The following is a 21,141-nucleotide window of genomic DNA, read 5'->3' on the forward strand; positions in this document are numbered from 1 at the left end:
GAAGTTATTTCTGCATAGAATAGTGAGGGGTGATGAAAATTTGAAAATCACCTGGTGAAGTCGGCCGATCAACTCCAAGCTTAAATCGCTTTGGTGGCAAGACAATGCTCTGTGTTTCGTGGTGTTTTACGAACTGTTGGAACCTAGTGAAACAGTTTATAGTGATCGCTACTGACGAAAAATGATCAACTTAAACCATGCAATGTAATTTTGCAATAATAATTTTCGGAAAACCATTATTTTATTGTAGATAAATGTCAAAACTATCGAATCAAAGAGTCAAGTTAGGTTGTGTAACAGTAATTTACACTGATATGCATTTTATTAGTAGCTATCGCTGTCCAAAATACGCACAAGAACCTAATATTTTAAAATTATGATTTTGAATATGAATATTTCCAAATGTGCTAGTATTGTATTAATAATATAATCTTAATCATTTTACAATAATTTTCTGCAATATACAATCAGACACAAATTAAAACTTGTTAAAAATGTCTACATTTATATATAATAAATGCCATTACTATTAAAATATTAGAATCAAATATTGTATTTGTTTGGGTTGTTAATGATGATGGTGGTGGCAAAAAGGGTCGATGACGCCTATTGTTTCCTCAAAACCCCTATTCCTTTTTGGTCTTTAGTTAATTATGTTTGTAGTTTCTGCCGTTACGAGGTTGCCAAACTCCATTATTAAGTTTTGAGAAGTTCTTTTTTGAGGACTGCCATTATTAATTGAGTCGATATTATTTCGTTTTACTTGTGGCCATGGACGTTGTTGTGGAATTATGTTTTTTACTCTTATTTAAGTGATCTTTGCCGAATTTTTTCTCGATATCTATGAAGTATTTGACTTGATTGTCTTTTTGCTATTTATCTATTATTTTTGTGATGTCTTGCTACTTACTTTAGTCTTTAATTTTTTAATATTTTAATTATACAGAAAAACAAATAAGTGACAAAACTATGTGTTGAGTGGGAGACGATACAATCAGCTCTGAACTATTTCTATTTCAAATTTCATATGCAGCCAAAAGTGCAAATGCAAGGGTATGTGATATTCCGCGGACGCTGGCCAGTGCGTGGGCTTGAGCTAATATGTCAATTATGTAATTGACTGAAACAAGCTAAATAACAAACTAGTCTTAAATCGACTAAAGTATTCAAATTAGGCCAATAAATTAATTTAAAAAGATTTACAATAACGGGTCAATTGAAAAGTCCCCGGCCTACCATAGCTAAACACATTTTTTTGGCAAAATTAGTTTTTTTTATTCAACATAATTCCCTTCAAGGGTGATACACTGATTATAGCGGTCTTTTCGATACCATTTTTGTAGCACGATTTGTCCTTTGCTTCCAAATAGGCCTCAGTTTCGGAGATCACCTCTTCAATTAACGAACATTTCTTCCCAGCGAGCATTCTTTTGAGTTCTGAGAACAGGAAGTATTCGCTGGAGGCCATATCTGGAGAATATGGTGGATAAGGGAGCAATTCGAAGATAATTCATAGATTTTTAACACGATGCATTGTCTTGGCGAAACAGCACTTTCTTTTTCTTCAAATACGACCGTTTCTTGGCGATTTCGTCCTTCGAGCGATCCAATAACGCTATGTAATGGTCGCTGTTGATGGTCCTTCCTTTTACAAGGTGGTCAATGAACATTATTTCATGCGCATCTCTAAATATAGACGCCATAAACCTGCCAGCCGATTGTTGTGTTTTCCCACGACTTGGAGCGGGTTCATCGTGTGCAGTTCACTCGGATAACTGTCGATTGGACTTCGGAGTGAAATGATGGAGCCATGTTTCATCCATTGTCACATATAGACGCAAAAACTCGGGTTTATTACTCTTGATCATCTTCAAATACTGCTCCGAATCATCAACTCGTCATTGTTTTTGGTCAAAAGTCAGCTCGCGCTGCACCCACTTTGCACAGAGCTTTGTCATACTCAAATATTCCTGAATTATATGATGTCCACGTTCAGGTGATATCTTTAGAGTGTCTGCTATTTCATTCAATTTTAATTTACGGTCATTCAAAATCCTTTTGTAGATTCTTTTAATGTTTTCATCGTTAACAACCACTTTTGGGCATCCACTGCATTCACCGTCTTCGGTGCTCATTTCACCACGTCTAAACTTAGCATACCAATCCTTTATGGTTAATTTTCCTGGGGCAGTGACCGGAAACTCGGCATCAAGCCAAGTTTTTGCTTCAACTGTATTTTTCCCTTCAAAAAGCAATAATTTATCAACACGCGAAATTCCTTTTTATCCATTTTTTTCATAATAACAAAAGTTGCTTCATTCAAAATGCTATAATACACAAGCTAATGATCCGACGGCTGTCAAATGTATACACGCATTTTTTGGGGGTTAGGGCTAACTAAAAAACATATGAATTTAATTCTAGTAGCGCCATCTATGTGTCAGGCCGGGAACTTTTCAATTGACCTGTTAGATGGTGTTACTGTGTATTAAATAGCATCAGGTATATTTGTACCCAATTTCGAGTCGAAGACTCACTGAGAGGCTTCCATTATGAGTATGTGTCGTTTCGTCTGTTTATGTGGGTAAATTTGAACAAAAAAATATCAGTGGTTTGAAACATTCTTAATTTGCACTGTGTAAATAGTTGTCAAGGGAACTTTTACTTTTTTATTTCAATTCGAACTTGAAGACGACTGAAGCTCATCTAATAATCGGTGAAGTTTATGGAAACGATGCTCCATCGATTGCAATACGTGAATACTGGTTTTGAAGTTTCAAAATTGTAATTCTGATTCTTATTCCGAAAGCAAAGAGCATTCTGGAGTGGCAAAAAAATAAGACTAATATTTGAGGGCATTTCTCGATGATGATAGATGTAAAACGCAAGAAGAATATGCAGTTGTTGAAGAACATGAACTGTCTAAAAGCTTGGATATTTTATGCCATATTAATTGATGCCAAAATATGTTGAAAGGGCTTCACGATGTGTCAATATCGGCAAGGTCAATTCGGTATCTATTCTTGAATCGCATTATTACTAACGATGAAAAGTGGAACACTTTCGATAATCCTAAGCGAAAATAATTATGGGGACCGCCTGGTCATGCACTATAATCAACGGCAAAGTCAAAAATCGATTCATCTAAGCTAATTCTCTAGATTTGGTGGGATTAGCTTGGTGTGATATATTATTAGGTGCAAAAAGTTAACGAAACTATCTATGTGGATCGGTATTAACTATAATAGATTCATCCGAGCACTGTGAGAATTCAGTATAACAATGCTGGACTATACGTTATAAAACCGATGAAAATATACTTGGAAACATTAAAATGGTACCCCACCTGGTGTATTTCTCAGACTTTGCTCATTCTCATTACTAATTGTTCCGACATATTAGTTGTTACCTCTCTAAGCAGCATTTCAGTTCCTACGAAGATGCCAAATAATGTACCGATTCGAGGATAGCCTCAGATAATACATCGTTCAAATCCGACAAGGAAAGTGATCCCAGTCACGCCAATAACCTGGCGGGCTAAGATGTCTTCTGGTATGATTTCTAAGTTGGCCACTCGTCAGTCGGCAGGCTTAACGTGGAGGACCGTGGTTCGGAAACCACGTTAAACAGTAGGGCCAGTCCAGATAAACCATAGTTGGTAAAAGAGAAAATATATATAAAAATTATCTATAGTTGAATAATAGAAACAATTATTGGAAGCATTTTTAAAATATATTTTTTTCTAATAATATTTAATAATATGTTTATTTTAAATAGTTATATCGCAGTAGAACACTATTGTGTTTGGTGTTATAATAAATATGCGTTGATATATTTTTTTATTGTTTACGAGTAATGGATTTTATAGCTAAATATTGTTCACTAGCGACCCGCCCCGGCTTCGTACGGGTGCAATGCTGATACTAAATTAAATACACTACAGAAAAAATATGAACGTTGTATATAAAAACACAGCGGCCCGCTCCGACTTTGCACGGGCATAAAATATATATGCCTATGTCACTCAATGAAAACATGATTAAAATCGATCCAGTATTTTTGGTTCATTCATTACTGCCCTTGGCCTGCACGCATTAAATTTGGAGTAAAACAATTCCTCTTCCCCTATACTTACTATGAAGATTTCCTGCTATCTTTGGAATATCTAAATTCATACAATTTTTATTACATTACACATTTTTAAACGCAAATTTTAAATTTGTAATATCTCCGAAAATATTTGTTTAATTTACATGCTGTAAGGAACCATATTGATCTATATTAATTGCACACTGTATTTAAGGTACTTAATTCGATAAGGATTAATGCCGTATTGCTTAAAATAGCTTCGTAAATAAGCCATTTTCTCACGTAAAAAGTAAACAATAAAAATGGTTAATGTGGGTTATCCCTAAAAGATAAACATATACCATCGCGGACTTTCTTGTAGACCTTTTTATGGTGTACAATACTGTAGTACATTAATTTGATCTAACTCGTAGGGTTAGGCAGCGTTTTTACTAATTGCTAAATAAGCCTAAAAAAATAGGTTAATTTACGACATCACGTTAGAAACCTCTAAAATTAGCAATGTTGCCTTAGTATATTATGCATGTATTATACATATAAACCTTGCTCTTGAATCACTCTATCTATTGAAAAAATCCGCATCAAAATCCGTTGCGTAGTTTTAAAGATTTAAGCGCACATAGGGATATAGGGACAGAAAAGGCGACTTTGTTTTATACTATGTAGTGATTTAATATTATGTTTTGCTAATTCTTATCTACAGTACATTGATACTGTTGAAAGAAAAAAAAAAAGAATTAATGTTTAGATCGAGAACAAATAAAAGTGAAGATTTTTAAATTAAAAAATCATCTAAAACTAATTTATAGAGCTAGTAAATAAATAAATAATGAAATATTCATGCGAATATTCAGTCCGTTAGCGAGCGATATTCGTCAGGAACCGGTTTGACTTGTGTTCCAGTTGATTTTTATCAACCTGCAAGACAACAAAAGAGTTGTTATTAGATTTGTGCGCTCTTATCACGACCAGAAACACCAACAGATAGCGGGAAACTTGGGCCCTGCGCAACTGTGCCGGTCGCATCTCGACACCGAAAACTTGAAAATTGTTCAGTGAATCGCGCGCGGTCCTTTCTTGCTCTTGTCCATCCAGTTCCCGGCGAACCTGATCCAAAACCGATCGACAAACTTCGGAAATCACGACTGGTCATCCATACCGAGATCATTTCGCAATATTTTGAAGACAATGTACGGTTTACTCGACGAGAAACTTTGTTTTAGTGAGTTTGAATGTGTGTTTTGCAATCTGGCGGGTGCAATATAGTTATGGATAATCGCAAACTGTTGAATTACAAATAAATTTCATCAAGGTCTAGTTCAAGAATTAAATACAGGTAAATAAAAGTTTAAATACCAATTTTGTGTCCTGTTTTTTTTCTATTATTTATTATATTTAAATGATCAGTCATTTTGTTTAAAAGTAATTAGAATTAAATATATCTGAATTAGTTTTTGTCAGTTATATTTTGGGTAATTTCATAATTATCTATAATTAATTATTAAAAACAATTCTTAAGGCAATTTTTTAATTTTGTTAATTAATTTTAATTAATTAATTAATTTTATAATTAGTTATTTTTTTAGATTTGTTAAAATTCTAATTTTAAATAATATCTTAGAGTGTGTACATTCGTTGTTGCAATAAAATATGCATTAATACAATTTATAAATGATGAACAATAACTGAGATAAATGTCTGTTATTTAACATTATTTTTACTCATTCTCTATAGAGTTTATTGAAATTGTTGAATTAAACATAAATTCAACATAGCTCTGCAAACATAATTATTTGGTGAGTTTAAATATATTTTATCAAATCTTTTTTTCTAATTATGTTTATTAATATTTTCATTTTAAATAATAATAACTTAGTATCTCAGTTTTGTCTTTTATGTTGTTATTTGTTTTATGTTATTTTAATTATAATTTATGAATTATGACTGAGATCAATACATCTTTTGTTTAATATTATTTTCACTGATTCACAATATATTTTTGTGAAACTATTTAATTAAAAATAAACGCAACCAAGATCTACATTAAGTTCAAACATGGGTAGTGAGTTTATCTATCATATCATATATTTTTGTTATGTCATTTTTGTAGTGGTTTTCAAATCAAGCTAAATACTGACTTGGCAAGAAAATATTTTCGGATTTATTTATTTAATTGTTTTTAATTTTATGGACAACTATAATAAAAATAGTCTTTAGGGTATTTTTTCATTATATTTATTAAAAATTTAGTTCTAAATAGCAAGAACTTAGTATGGCAGCTGTATGTCGCTGTTATAAAAAAATATGCATTAATGCAGTTTTAGAATTGATGAATAATGACTTAGACCTTATAAGAAATTATTCATTTAATATTATTTTTGCTCATTATGAATAGATAAATTCAACCAGGTTGACTTCAAGTGCAAACATAGGTAATGAGTTTAAATATATTTTTTCATATCGTTTCCATTTCCACTAAAAAGTTGTTTGTTTTTTGTTGTTGTGCTATTTTTAATTAATACTTTTTATTAAATGAATTTTAATTTTAGGGATAATTTTTCTATTTATGTCTATAGACATGGTTTAACAGTTTCTTGTACTTATTTTCAAGCACAGTGTATCAAAGATCTCCTAGATTGTACTCACTTATACTTTTGTTTTTTTATATTTAGTTAATATTTTTTTATGTTAATTTTGCTAGTAATATGAAATTATCTATAATTCAATAAGAAATTCAGTTATTAGAGTTATTTTTAAAATAAATTTTTTTCTTGTTATATTTAATGAGTTTAGTTTTAAATTATTATATCTTAGCACAACAATAGTGGTAGTAGCTTCCTGTTATAATAAAATATGCGTTAATATATTTTTATGATTTATGAGTAACGGATTTTAAACCAAAACGTTATTTATTTAATCATTTATTTTACTTAATTTCATATACAGTATACTAAAACTATTCTACTGAATGAGAAAAATTAATCAACGCTTAGATTAAGAACAAATAATGAGTTTAAGTTTTGTTATAATATAAGAAATATTTTAATTTTAAGACCGAGACTTATTATATTGTACAGCATTTTGAAAAACAATATGTTTAAAATTATATTAAAAAAATAATAAACAAAATTAGATTTAAGATTAGAAAAAACTCTTTGTTTTTTTATTCTTTTATATTTAGTGCATATTTTAATTTAAATTTGACCGATAACGTGAATTATCTGTAACTTATTGATAAGAACAATTTTTAAAACATTTCCTTTTTCTACAATAAGATTATGATAAATTTTAAGTCGAGTGAACTGAATGAATGAGTGAATTTTAATTTTAATGGTAATAAATGGTAATATTCTTAATTAATTAAAATTTTATTTATGGAAATTCTTAAAATATAAGTTTTATTTTACTAAAGCTCTAGTTAATATTTTTAATTCTTATGGTAGTGTACAATTATTTACAATTGACCAATAAAATATTTTGCCGGCTTAGTTGGCGCAGTGGTAAAGGCGACAGGAAGGTCCACCTACTGCTGCGACAGTCGTTTGTGATTGTCCTAGGAAAGAATGTGAAATTCAACCAGAAAATAACCCCAGTCACGCCAGTAGACAAGCTCGGTAAGACCGGATGTCTTCTGGGATGATTTTTAAGTTGGTCCCTCGCAAGTCGGTAGGCTTAATGCTGAGGACCGTGGTTCGGAGCCCACTTTAAACTTTAGGCCCAGTCCAGATAAACCCATAGTTGGTAAAAGGCGATATAGTGCAAAAATAAAACTAAAGCAAATATTCAATAATTCATTCCATTGTTATTTATTTTTCATATTGTTTGTATTGTTTAAAATCAATCACCTTAGAATAGATTGAAATTGAATTGCTGATAACAATAATTTTTTGTTTTTCTGTTCTTTTTTAGTTTTTGCGGCGAAGTAAGTCCAAACTCATTTTCAATTAATTATAATGAAACAAAGCATATTCCAGGGAAATGTAAATAATTCATAGTGATCAAAATATAATTGTATTTATAATTAAAAATTAATAAATGTTTGGACGAATGCTTGGAAAACAACATGTAGCTAATTAGTTGAGTATATAGGCACACTATTAAACACGAAAATTATTTTATTTCAATATATTATTATGTACCTTTGTTTCGGTAACTATAACCTATGACAGTCATTCATATTTTGAAGTCTATGTAATTTATTTATCATAATGTACGATTTCTAGAACGTTTCTTATTTAATTTATTTTTTTAACGTAATAAAATGTTTTTTATTCTATATATTAATGTTTAAATAATTTAAATTAAGTTAGTAATGTTTATTAAAAATATTTTAATATATTTGGTGTAATATATATCATGTGATAGATATATAATTGTAACTTTCTCTGTCTGGGAATAATTGTCGTTTAACCTAAAACGTTTTTCTAGATAGTAGGGGCGACTGTTGCCATGCCCTGTAATTAGAGATAGTCAGACAATTACATTATATATTGTCTTACCTAGCTAATGTTGGTTAGTGGTTCAAATATCTTATGTTATATTGGATATCTGACGTTTTTGATTATAAAATATAGTTAGAATTATATTGCATATAATAAATAACGTACGAACTTAATATTGAAAATATGGTCTATTACTTTCTATGACATCGTATCAACTTTTAGAATATCGTCGTAAAAGATATTTATATATAATAGGTCAATTGAAAAGTCCCCAGCCTACCATAGTAAAACAATTTTTTTGGCAAAACTAGTTTTTTTTATTCAACATAATTCCCTTTAAGGGTGATATACTGATTGTAGCGACCCACCAACTTTTCGATACCATTTTTGTAGTACGATTTGTCCTTTGCTTCAAAATAATCTTCAGTTTCGGCGATGACCTCTTCATTTGATGAAATTTCTTCCCAATGAGCATTCTTTTCAGATCTGAGAACAGGAAATAGTCGCCGGGGGTGAGATCTGGAGAATACGGTCGATGAGGGAGCAACTGAAAGCCCAATTCATGGATTTTTGCCACCATTTTCACTGACTTGTGACACGGTGCATTGTCTTAGTGAAGCAGCCCTTTCTTTTTCTTCAAATGCGGCCGTTTTTCGGCGGCTTCGTTCTTCAAATGGCCCAATAATGCTCGCATAACCGTTGATTGGATTTGGAGTGAAATGATGGGGCCATGTTTCATCCATCGTCACATATCGACGCAAAAACTCGGGTTTATTACACTTGATCATCTTCAAACACTGCTCCGAATCATCAACTTGTCGTTGTTTTTGGCCAAAGGTGAGCTCGCACGGCAGCCACTTTGCACAGAGCTTTCTCACACGCAAATATTCATGGACGCGTTAAGTTGGCATCTTTAGAGTGTCTGCTATTTCATTCAATTTCGATTTGAGGACATTCAAAATCATTTTATGGATTTGTTTATTCTTTTCGTCGGTAACAACCTCTTTTGGCCGTCCACTGCGTTTGCCGTTTTCGGTGCTCATTTCACCACGTCAAAACTTAGCATACAAATCCTTGATGGTTAATTTTCCAGGGGCAGTGTGCGGAAACTCGGCATCAAGCCAAGTTTTGCTTCAACTGTATTTTTTCCCTTCAAAAAACAATATTTTATCAACACGCAAAATTCATTTTTATCCATTATTCCACAACAACAAAAGTTGCTAACTAAAAAACATATGGATTTAATTCCAGTAGCGCCATCTGTGTGTCAGGCCGGGGACCTTTCAATTGACCTATTTTTACTCAGTCATTAAAGATGACAACCTCTCCCTTATTTGTTGCCTTATGAGTACTTATGAGAGGTTACTCGGTATAATAGTAATATAATTATTTTTTTTATATTTTAAAGTCTCCTTTTTACGAACCATGGTTTATCTGGACTGGACTTTACTTGTTTAACGTGGGGTCCGAACCACTTTCCTCGACATTAAGCCTATTAACTGGAGAGTAACCAACTTGTTAAACGATTCCAAACATGAACTTATGATCATGCCTCTGTGGGATTCGAACTCTCGACTATAGCAACAGTAGGAGGATAGCCCTGTCACCTTTAACACTGCGCTAACCAAGCAAGCTTTTCAGTTTATTGTTATTTTACATATACAGTTATATTACCTAAGTTTGTTAGGTATTTTTGCATTTTAAAAGAAAGTTCCGAGTTAATTGCAATATATATAACATAGTGTTTGTATCGTCTTTACTCACTTATTACACATATAGAGTTGAGAATAATATTGTCATTTGTTGTTCTACCTTTCAGATATTAGTTTTATTTAGTAGCTTCTTTTGGATAAGGCACTTTGTTTATTGCAAATATTGTCAATAGGCATTTTGTCCTATTATTTATTTTAATTTTGCAAATATGATTTATTTCTATAGTTAATTCATTGTTCTAGATAAAATTATGCCTGTAAAAATAAAAATTCAAACATATATCACTGGATGTGATATGATATAACAATATGTGATAACAATAGGCATAGCAGTTTGATGCGATTGATGATTTTAAAATGTGGAAATATAACATGAGATTGATAAATATTGTAGCATATCTAGATTGCCCTGTCAATATATTCATAAATATATTAATATATCAAGAAACTTTAGTTTGCTATTGTTATATATAGATAAATAAAAAAAATTATCGGGCATGTTTTTTTTTTTATGATGAAATTCTTTATTTTATAAAAGGTACTTGGTATGTCTTTTAATATATCATAGAGTATGACATTTCTATCAATAAACTTTAAAAAATATGTTCGTATATATATTTTGTATATATATATATATATATATATATATATATATATATTTTAAAGTCTTCTTTTACCTGGTTTATCTGGACTGGACCTACTATTTAACGTGGGCTCCGAATCACGGTCCTCGGCATTAAGCCTACCGACTCGCGAGTGACCAACTTTAGGAATCATCCCAGAAGACATCTGGTCTTACCCAGCCTGGTTACTGGCGTGACTGGGATTATTTTCCTTGTCAGATTTTACACTCTTGCCTAAGACAATCACAAATATCAAACAATCACAAACATAAATTTACGACCATGTCCCAGCAGGATTCGAACCCGCGGCTATCGAAATAGTACTGTCCGGAGGACTGTCCCATTGCCTTTACCACTGCGCCATACATATATATATATATATATATATATATATATATATATATATATATATATATATATATGTATATATACATATATAATTTATAAGAGCTGGCATCATGGCAAAATTAAATTTTAGCATGCATGTCAGGTGTCCCTATGATTAGTCTCATAGGATCATTTCTGTTAATTTTTTAAACTTCGAGTGAATCGCTTTAGTTGATGATATTAAGGAATCCAATTTATTAACTAGCTAGTTTTGAGCAGCTCATAATGAATAATTCCATTCCTTTCTCACCGAGCAGTTTTTTTATCGTCCATAATCGCTAATTTCATAAATAATTTGATTTTGTTTTATTTTAGCGACTATATAATAATGGAAACTCGTTCAATTAAATATGTTGCTGTTTAATCGCGTGGACCAAAGTAGTGATACTGATTTTTTAAATATAAATCTGTATATTGGTATTTTCTAAAAGTGATTTTTGTAAATTGTTTATTTTTGAATCCTTTGGGTATTTTAATTTCGCTTCGGAAAACTGATTTTTTAATGCTATTTTACGGTCACATATTATTATAAATATAGAAATATTGCCTGGCCCTGATATGTGCCATCGATTGGAATAAGTGGTAATCCGGAGGGACACTGTTTGTAAGTTTTCACGTGTTGTTGCAACATGTCACCGTGTTTTGATATATTGCAAAATTTTGTCACGTTTTCGTTGGTGCTATAATGGCTTTCTTTTTATGGAGGGAAACTACTCCGAAAAAATTAAAGTATTTTATTGTTTTTGCGATAATTATTTTAGGGAGAATGAAATATCGAAAATTGGATATTTTAAATTTTATTTCTCCTTAATAAAAAGTAATATTTCTCATAATTATTATATAAATTAGTAGATAATTGGATATCAGCAATTTTTGTTGTTATAATGAGTTCCATAAAAACTATATCAGTTTGTTTTCAAGTTTATCAAAGCTAATTTATTCATATAATACTAGACTTTTTCATCGATTTTTTTGTTCCGTTTTCTGGCATTTTAGTCTCTTTGATAACTACACGATTAGACCTACCGACTGGCAAGTGACCAACTTTAGAAATCATCCCAGAAGGCATCCGGTCTTACCCAGCCTGGTTACTGGCGTGACTGGGATCACTTCTTGCCTATGACAATCACAAATATTAAATAATCACTAATATAAATTTACGACTAAGCTCCAGCAGAATTCAAACTCGCGGCTTTCGCAGTAGGAGGCCGTCCTGTCTCCTTTACTACTGTGCCACCAAACCGACTCCAGTATTATTAGTACCGATAGTAGGGAAGGAGGTGTACTTCCACCCTTCTGTCAGGAAAAAAATATAGGTAGCAAAATCCATTGAGTATGCTCAGGTGACTTAGATTCGCATTTGCCATTGTTGCACACGTTTTAACATGTAGTGATGTACTAAGTATATGTTCAATGATACATGTTGTTACTGGAATAGTTAAACCAATTTCGATTGCCTGACATACCGCAGGGTTAAACAGAGCGGCTTAAGCAAATAAATCGCATTCAAAGACAGATTCATTATTTAACAAGATGGTCTATTTAATCGATTCATTTATCTTCATCCTCTTCGACCATGTTAGTCCCGTTAATAAAATTATGAAGACCTGAGTGAAATTGATTCCGCTTTTACTGAAGATGCTGATTTGTCTCATTTTGTTTTTTTTTCTTTAAGTGGAATTGCATTTGCTATAACTATCGAATGAATCGATTCTTTAGCAATTGATAACATTTTACTATTGAATGAAATAGGTGGCTGTGGCGAAACAACTTCTATAAATGTGATTTTTTTTCTCTTTTCCACGCCATCTATGTTTTATATATAGTATTCCCTAGAGGCCTTGTATATCCAAGTAATCCAAGTAATGTATTTTACTTAACTTTAGTTCTTGGTTCCTTTGGGGCAGTGTTTTTTTGTCAGGTCATTTTGATACCACTGGTTAAATCACTGCATTCTCCCTAATTTTTTCACATTCTACAAAGCGTTTTTCTACACTTCTTTATTATTATTTATTAACTATATACTATTAACTATATTAACTATATACTACAATATATTCATATTCATCGTGTATTTTAAACAGTTTACTCTTTAGTATGATTTCTTTAAAATTTATTATATGTATCGTATCTTCATCGGTGTACTGGCATAATAACTGATGATTTTACAAGCTACAGCAAAAAAGGTCATAGTTCATTTCTCTCTGGTAGTCGCCCATATACTTAAAGGAAAACACTAACTCTGCACCATGAATAAAACCATTCCTGTTTCCAGCATGAAGAACAATATATCTGCGATGAATTATTAAAAAATGTTATGACTAACAAAACCTAATCATCTCTAAGCTTTCTATGATACTTTCCAGACTAACAATTTCCTCTGAAGTAATTGCATTAAATTATGTTTATATTGAAAAAAAAATGCTCACAGTTTTTATACCTTTCATATATTTTATATACTTAACATCAAGGTGATCTTGACTAGGCCATCCGCTTCGTATGAGAATGATTTTATCTCGTTGAATCCAATATTATAGTGTTTTTAATTTTAGTTGAGAGATTTCGAATATTTATCTATTTCTATTTATTGATATTTGAGTGACAGTGCCTATACTAACATTGAGTGCAGCTGCAATACGCTAAAATATTTTCAGTAAAAACCGCGGCAACTTATTAAGTATCTATGCTTATAACAGAATCAATGCTTACCTCTTTATGGTATTTTACTGGCAAGAGGAGTCCTCCATTATCTTGTTTTTGTTTGAAATAACTTAATAAAGTCGCAATATATTTCTGACTCTGACTCTGAGATCTAATGGTTTCGTGCACTTTTACTAAAAGTAGTAATAAGCACCAATTTGAAATTTATAGAAATAAGCAAAGCGCTAAAACAACGTTTGCCGGTTTATAGCCCATATTTATAATATTTTGAAGAATTTTGCAAACGTTTGACAAACGGACAACTTTTGCAGACGCTTTCGGTTACATATTCGAACGCATCAGAGAGTATAAAATCTGTTTTTAACTAAACTGATCTGTCTGATTTTAAAATAAATATACAAAATATGGCTTGTATTAGTAGTTCTATAATTTCAAAACGTCTACAGCTATTAAACAAATTTCGAAATAAATGACAACAGTTCCAAATAAATGAATAAAAAACTATTACCCTTCAAGACGCAAAGGAACTATTCAATCAACTAACTGTAATGATCTGAATGGAGCTTTTTCCAACGAAAAGAACAGACGAAATGCAAACACTAAACTATTTCCGATTACCGCTTCCCTGTTTTCCGGGAATGGGAAGCTGTTCGAGACTGGAAGACACTTCTGGCTATTAGATTCGGATGACAAAAGGCGTCAAAAGAACCTGTTAGATCCAGTAATTAAAATCAATCCGCTATCACGAAAGTAAGTGAACACAATTCTCGAGAATAATTCCGCACAAATTATCATAAATGTTTCACACAATTACCTTCATTATACTATGCGTATGTTTTGTAAGTTTTTTACAGTATTTTTATTATACAGATATTGTGAATTATTATTTTAAAGGATGTAAAATTTATATTTTATAAAACGATATATTATAATCTAACATATTAAATAAATAAAAACCTAAACTCATATAAAATATAGAGATCAAAATATTTGATATAACAACTACTTACACAACAAATAAAGCAAATAAGACTACTTGATCTTGATAAAATATAATAAAAAACTACATGAGCAAGCAATTTTTAGTGACAAGGGTAAAATTAAAAATATACATGAAATATAACAGGGATAGATACTTTCAATGCTAGGTAATATTGAAGTATAACGACAGTTAAAATACTGGCATCTAAACAAGCGAGTAATTAATTATGCTGCAGGATAATTCTGAACAAATTCTGATAATGGATTATATTGATAATCTCACTAAAAGAGGATAACAACGGTAGGCGAAAACAATGATGGACAATCCTTATAAATAAACAATAACGGCAGCTGACGATGGGAAACTAACGCACGACTTACTGTTGAACCCTAAGACTAACAATAATGAACCTGCAATGAGATCAAGGAAAGCAGAAGCACGAGATCCTGCCATTGGGGTTAGTAGTACTCGCTAGGGTAAAGCTCAAATAAATAAGCAATACTCTGTTGCTATTGTGTACATACTTCTACAGCTCTAACTATGATGAACCTGCAATGCATAGAATAGAAAAATTAAAGGCCACAGACTAGTTGCGTTGCCAACAACAGCTAGCAGAAACCACTTTCGGTAGCATTACACATCAGTAACTTTGGCCACTTTTATGTCAGTTTCTGGTTTACCAAAATAGTTATAATATATACTTACAGTTGCAGCTATTAATAAAATTATTATCTTCGATTTGCGATAAATGGATAGATAGATAAATAACTAGAGGATAATGAATAGAGAATGGTACATAGAACATAATAAATAGAGAAAGATAAATGAAGAATAATAAATGGAACATAATATATGGAGATTTAATAAATATTAAATGGTAATCAAAAGAGAAAACTGTAATACTCTACTACGAACAAACTCACCTTCTGATGAAACTCAGGTTGGGCGCTACAAATATTGAATTTTATCCATTTAGTTTTATTCACTAACGTCATTTATTATATTTGGACTATTAATATACATTTTCAACCAGCATAGTCAATCTTTGATGTCATTTAATGAAACAATTTTTAACATTATCCAGATATCATCAAAGGAATTATATCAGCAAAACAGTCTCATGGAAAATAATTTTTGCTAGTTTGAAAAAATATTAGCATACATAGAAAGGCATGGGTCGATTGCAAATTCGACTCGTACGGGTAAATATAATATTTAAGTGATATTTTTCGACAATTGTAATATAGATTTTATTTAATATTTGTGTATTTTTTAATATATATAGGGAACTGTTACAAAAAAGTTTAGATAATTAAAGTTCATAATACAATACCAGTGAAAATTGTGAAAAGTATTAAAACTTTAACAACGATATTTTTCAAGTAAAAAACTAGCCGGCTTGATTGGCGCAGTGGTAAAGGCGATAGGACGGTCCTCCTATTATTGCGATAGTCGCGGGTTCGAATCCTGCTGGGGCATGGTCGTAAATTTATGTTTGTGTTTGTTTAGTATTTTTAATTCTCCTAGGCAAGAGTGTAAAATCCGACAAGGGAAATTATCCTAGTCACGCCAGTAATCAGGCTGGTTAAGACGGTTGATCTAAAACTATGATTGATGAATAACTGAAAAAATATTTTATTGATATCCAATACAATCATTTTAAAACTTGTCAAAATTTTAATAGAATTGAACCAAATATTTCATGGTAATATAAATTATGCGGTTAGTTTTTTTTGGGTTTATCTGGACTGGACCTACAGTTTAACGTTGGCTCCGAACCACGGTCCTCAGTGATCTGGCGAGCGATCAACTTAGAAGTCATCCCAGAAGACATCCTGTCTTACCCACTCTGGTTTCTGGTGTGACTGGGATCATTTTCCTTGTTAAATTTTGCACTCTGTCCTAAGGACAATCCCAAATCTTAAGCAATAAAGTTACGACCATCTCCCAGCAGGATTCGAAACCGCAACTATCGCAACAGCAGCAGGATTGTCCTGTCGCCTTTACCACTGTACCAATGAAGCCGGATCTTCGAAGACATAATGACATAATGTTGGAGGGCTAAGTTTAGAAAATATGTTTTCAGATTTGTGGACTAAAATACCCTTTAAATTTTAACTTGTTTTCATTCACCATATAAATCCGGTCTAAGTATATGTTTTACACATTCATTACATAATGAAAAATAATCAATATACCAGTAACTTTCCTCAAAAGAATAACTTATCTATACAAATTTTAAATAGAAACGCATTATTTCTTTATTTATTCTGTCCTTCAAATTTTAGAGTGTAATAATTGTATATTAAGGTAAGTATATTTTTTCATCAAGCATTTTAGATCACCCCTTGTTAGCAAATTTATTTATTGAGATTTGAGATTTTGTTTTATAATATTCGTGCATCTTAACCCTGTAGCAGGCAGATCTTTCATTTTATATTCTTCAGCATTCTCCAATCTTTTTCCTCATGCCGCGTATATGTTTCGAGAGAGTACATGTATTGTTCTTTTTTGTTGCTAAGCCTGATGTATAATATCATATTAAGTGGAATATTAATATAGTTAATTCTTTGTGAAGTTACTTAGGAAATCTAGGATGAATTTGATATTAATCTCAACAAAATATACAGGAACATTTTAATAACCTTAAACACTTTATGTACTATGTCTCTAGAGCTAGTTTGTTTGTTATTATTAGATAGGAAAATTCAAAATCATCAATAATCTTTAAATATCGTTATTATTTATATTAAGAATCCTGAACAGATGTTTGTGGAAATCTGATTGGGTGAAAAAAATCTTCTTTTGTGGACAGATAGGGCAGATTATTTGAATATTCTTGCATGCTGTCGTTTTTTAAAGCTAAATATTCTTCCAACTTCCCAGTTTATATATTATTTTGTTGCCACTAAACAATTTCTTAATCTATTTATAACTTACCTTCTTTTTTTCTATAGCTCTCATAATACCACAATAATTTCAAGTGATACAAAAGCTTAAACAATATTGTTTAGTTTAAAAAACATATTTTAATAATAAATGAACCACAGCAGTCTCGCTTTTCATGTGAAATTGCATTCCTTGAGTTTTTACGTTAGAGTACCGCCAGATTTCAAAAATTACACGATGGAAACGCTACGTATATCCGTGAATTCACCGTATGAAAGTTACTGTTGGCGTGGGTAGTTGCCTCTCTATGTATGCTTTTATTTAATTTAATTTAATATACATTTTAGCTTTGTGTACTTCTTCATATAAGCTTTATATATATATAACAAATCTCACATTCCTTTGTGTGTACAATATTCTTAAAAAGGTATCCAGAGTTTTGATTTCTATATGATATATATATATCATATTATCAACATTTTCTTGTCCATTTTTAAAAACTTTTCTCGAATTCATAAATTGGCTCTTTGGTATAGTTGTAGAAAATATTATTTATTTCATGTCATCCATTTTTTCTCAAAAAAAAAACAGTTATAAAATAAAAAAACATAAAAACAGCAAACATTAATAAAGCGGATGTCAGGAAAAACACACAAAAAAAGAAACATGTATAAAAGTTGTAGAAAGGATAGAGACAAACAATAATGATAGCCTAACCCTGTACTTTTTTATAAAGGTTTAAATTCTTGCAGATGAGAAAACTCATATAATTATTGACACAAAAGAGATGAAAAAGGAAACATGAAAAAATAAGACGAAAAAATAATTGAGATATGGAAAGAATAGTTTCAGGAATTGCTTTGTTCTTCGAAATCAAAATATGAAAAATATTTTAATGACTAAGAAAAGACAGCGGGAGCACAGTGGAAGGAAAAATTGAAGAATTGCCGAGAGGACTGAAGAAAAGAATTAAAATACCAGAACTTGTGTGAAAAAAGTGAGTCAAAAATCCACTGAATTATTAGTTGAAATTTACAGTGGAGTATGGAAGGAAGAACATATCTCAAAAGATTGTAAAATAGTACTTATTGTTCCAATACATATGTAAAAAAGGGCATATAATGGACTGAAATAATTATAATTTTAGAGAGTTATCGTCAAAAATCAATAAATTTTTATAAGAATATAGTATTAAGATAGTATGACATTTTGCACATATCCTTTAAAAATATGATCTAGTACTTATGTCAGGTATTCGTGTGAAAAAGTATGTCGAAAGTCTTTGAAGACGTATAAGTTAACGACGAAGCAGGTTTATTTGTAAGTAGCTTCCAAGGCTATTAGTGGAGAAATTATGCTGCAAATTTTAACGTGTTTATCTGATTGAGTCTGATTTAATAAAAAATTAAACAAATATAAAATAACTTCGAAACTTGAATGTTAAATATCGAAATTTCAATATTAAATATTTTGAATTTTTATTATGGCTCGAAATAATAACTGCCTATAATTTTATTTGAACATATTTGGATATGTGATTATGGAATATTTAAATTTCATTAGTACTACATATTTATGGTTATTAATCTATTTATGTTTTAATACAACAAAGCAATATGGGTTAATGTATAGTTAATTATATTAATATTATGTGGCACGATGATATTCAGTTATTTATACGGCTATGTTTTTATATGATTTGATGATATAATTACTTTTTGTTATAATGGGCTGTGGAAAATTAATTTCGGTTTTCTTTTTCATGGCTCTCAAAGCGAGTTTATCCATTTATCTTTCAAATGGCAACTATTGAACTAAAATTATTTATTAATATATGATAATGAACATTAAATTACTGTCCTGATATTACTGAATTACTGATATTGGAGAAACGTAGAGAGGCAATGGTGAATATATCGAGTTCATTGTAAAAAATACAAGTGTTTAACTAAAATGAAAGACGATTTCAAAATGCTGAGATTAAGATGTAGCCCCGGTCTATTAAAAACCGATATTATTTTTAAAAATGATTTTATTGTTCTTGAGTATATGCTCTATTATAATTAATACTTTTATACTAGTTCTGAACTATCAGTTAAAGTGTATATATTGCTTTGATTGATATACAATGTGTTGAATACAAATAAAACAAAAAAATATAGCTAGCGTCTATTATAGTTTATTATATTATTTTTACGTATAAAGTACCTTTCTTATAAACATTTTCTCGTTCATTTTTATAAACTTTTCTCGAATTCATAAATTGTCTGTTTGGTATAGTTGTAGACTAATATTATTTATTTCATGTCATATACTTTTTCTCAAAAAGCAGATATAAAATAAAAAAGCAGAAAAACAAAAATATAAAAAAGCAAATAATAATAAAACGGAAGACAGAAAAAACGCAAAAAAAGAAACATGTATAAAAGTTGGAGAAAGGATAGAGACAAACAATAAGGATAACTTAACCCTGAACTTTTTTATAAAGATTTAAATACATGCAGATGAGAAAAATCATATAATAAATATATATATATATATATATATATATATATATGATTGTTTTTTATATGATTTAACGACAATGGGTTGGAAAAACATTATTTGCAATTTTTTTCCCCACCATAGTAATACACATTTTTTGGTAAAATTAGTTTTTTTATTCAACATAATTCCTTTCAAGGGTGATACACTGATTATAGCGATCCTCCAACTTTTCGATACCATTTTTGTAGTACGATTTGGCCTTTGCTTCACAATAGGTTTCACTTTCATCATATAATATATATAACTCACCCATTTGCTTAAAAATAGCCCCAGTTTCTGCGATCACCTCTTTATTCGATGAAAATTTCTTCCCAACGGGCATTAACTGTTAACAGGAAATAGTCGCTGGCGGCCAGATCTGGAGAATACGGTGGATGAGCAACCAACTCGAAGCCCAATTCATGGATTTTTGCCATCGTTTTCACTGACTTATCAAAAATATTTCATGCACATCACAAAATACAGACGCTATAAATTTGCCAGCCGACTGTTTTCTCACGCTTTGGAGCGGGTTCATCGTGTGCAGTCCACTCGGATGGCTATCGATTCGATTTCGAATTGAAATGATGAAGCTATGTTTCATCCATTGTCTATATCGATGCAAAAACTCGGGTTTATTACGCTTGATCATCTTCAAACACTGCTCCGAATTATCAACTCGTCGTTGCTTTTGGTCAAAACTGAGCTCGCGCCGCACCCATTTTGCACACAGTTTTCCCATACCAAAATATTCGTGAATGATATGATGTACAGGTTTAGTTGATATTTTTAGAGTGTCTGCTATTTAATTCAATTTCAATTTATAGCTA

General features: G+C 30.9%; 1 protein-coding gene across 1 annotated transcript in view; it reads left to right on the forward strand.

Moving 5' to 3' along the window:
• Positions 1–5,288: 5,288 nt before the first annotated feature.
• CAPAr (neuropeptides capa receptor) overlaps positions 5,289–21,141 on the forward strand; it is a 215,313-nt gene continuing 199,460 nt past the window's right edge. The window contains exon 1 of the mRNA XM_076418225.1: positions 5,289–5,425. The gene's annotated coding sequence lies outside the window, so the exon portion shown is untranslated. The remainder of the gene's footprint in view (positions 5,426–21,141) is intronic.

This window comes from Rhynchophorus ferrugineus, unplaced genomic scaffold, assembly GCF_030347505.1.
Source record: "Rhynchophorus ferrugineus isolate W39M unplaced genomic scaffold, kcgeb_rfMv2 rfM11, whole genome shotgun sequence".
Lineage (NCBI taxonomy): Eukaryota > Metazoa > Arthropoda > Insecta > Coleoptera > Curculionidae > Rhynchophorus > Rhynchophorus ferrugineus.